Below are 2,407 nucleotides of genomic sequence, written 5' to 3' on the forward strand. Positions count from 1 at the left end.
CTTAAAAAAAGAGGATGCGCTAGGACCTGTACACACGTCCAATGCATCCTTGGATTGGAATCCCTAGGACGTTTCCAGACGTCCTACGGATGGAATGTGTTAATGCCACGATGGCTGAGGGAACAAAACTCCTACTAAAACTGACGTTTTTCCCATGGCAAACTTCTGTATCTTTGTCCAGATGGCATGAGGTTAAAGAAGCGATACAGGGGATGATCAGTGTCATTTGATATCGAAAGTTCTAGCCGTGTGACGGCCTTATTGTTCATATCAGAAAGTGTGGGTGTGGGAAGTCCGATGATCTTGGAAGCAATACGGGTGATACTGAAACGTTTGTTCCCGTTAGGCATGGACAGTATGGTATAAGACAGTGTTTTACCAACAGTGTTTTAGTGTCTAGTAGTGCAGGCATTTATATAGATTGTGCATCACATTCACACATTCATACACCGATGGCAGAGGAAACCATGCAAGGCACACCAACCAGCACATCAGGAGCAATTAGGGGTTCAGTGTCTTGCTCAAGGACACTTCAAATAACTCTGGGGGAGCCCGGGTTCGAACTGGCAACCTTGCAATTACCATCCAGCCACTCTACCCCTGAGCCAGCGCTCGGCCCTACTGGTCAGAGCTGGGACTGCAGGAAGAAGAAAACTTACAAAAAAAAACTTACAAAAAAAAAAACTTAAAAAAAACACACACTAAAAAAGGAACTTAAACAAATAATCCTAAAAAATGTATGAGCTGCGTTCGCTTCTTTTTAAAATGGCTACATCATAACTATATATATAAACTATATGGGAAGCCGGGTAAACAAGTGAACGTGGCATCATGACTTTAAAGGAGCATTCAGTGATTTGGGTGATTTGGAAAACCACCCAGTCCGCCCCGGTAACAAGATGTGCACATGCAGTGTGTACAGTGGGGGGAAGTGCAACAGGCCAACAGCATGTGCACCAAGGCCCGCCCCCACTCGATCATGATTGGAGGAAGGCCCCTCTCATCCTGATTGGATGAAGGCTTTGCCACCCGCCACCAAAACTGAAACTAGGGTTTTTTGACCCCAGGGGCTCACTGGGGATAGGGAGGAACTCCTTATATGGTCAGCACACTTTATAGTAGGGAGGATTATCCACAAAATAAGAAAAAATAAGTGATATTTGAATTAAGTGAAATCACTGAATATACCTTTAAATAACATCCCAACATCTAAATGACATTTTAACCTTCGCATGATGAGACTACTCTACATTTTGTCATTTTGTCCTCGCAAGTAGAGAAATACAAGCGCGTGAGCATGCGCGTGCACACACACACACACACACACACACACGCACACACACACGTGTGCACGTACACACACACACACACAAACTGCTGCTGCTGCTTGCCATGCATGTCAATGAATTAGCCACGGAGCGGTGGTGGCTCTCAACACATTAACCCATTCTGGGCGGGAACCCCCTTTTGGTGTTTTAAAGTTCATCATGTTAAGACTTTAGCTATTGAAAAATAGCAGATCTATACGAGTGCCGCGCTACGAGCTTGTAGATCTGCTATCTTTTTGGAAAAATCGTGAAAATGTGGGCGCACATTTTTGGAATATATATATATTCTTTCAGAGCGTCCCTGGAGAACGACATATTTTGAGATGGGGGGGGGGGTCCGGAGGACCAAATACATATCATTTTTGGGGCTCCTTGACATGAAATATATAGTTTGAGCACCACACTGACACATAGAAACATGAGGTTTTTCCAGAAAATGTCACGATTTAGAAGACATTTTGTGTGTAGAATCGAGCGCATGGTCTTAAATGACATCAACTGCAATACGCTCGGATGATTCATCGGTCATATTTATATCCTGCTATACATTTGTCATGAACAATACAATGAAAAATCTATATTCTGCGTTTGAGATTACCTTACCGTGTCTTTCAGCATAGAAAGATGTTTATAGCGTTGCTGTCAGGAATAAACTATATTGTTTTGTTGTTTTTTTTGATAAATTGACGCCCTAATAATTCATCATATACCAGAGTGTGGCGCAAAAAGTTGTGAAAATAAAATAGTGATCTTAAAGGGAAACTTCACCCTTTTTGCAAAAATACATGTTAATGACGTTTAGAAGATTTAGAACACTTTCCTGGGGGTCTTTATGTGTGTAATATGTGGTTTTAGATATTTTAGATTTTTAGCAGTGAGCCCAGTGTCTCTGATGTCATGGACACTGGTCTCACTTCCTTCCTGGACTACAATTCCCATAATGCTTTGGTGCACTGCTCCTCCTTGTGGATAGGGCGAGGGGCTGTCTTACTGAGACAACATGTAGTCCAGGAAGTAAGTGAGCCCAGTGTGCATGACATCAGAGACACTGGGCTCACTGCTAAAATATCTAAAATATC

The sequence above is a fragment of the Electrona antarctica genome, assembly GCF_951216825.1.
Source record: "Electrona antarctica genome assembly, chromosome: 14".
Lineage (NCBI taxonomy): Eukaryota > Metazoa > Chordata > Actinopteri > Myctophiformes > Myctophidae > Electrona > Electrona antarctica.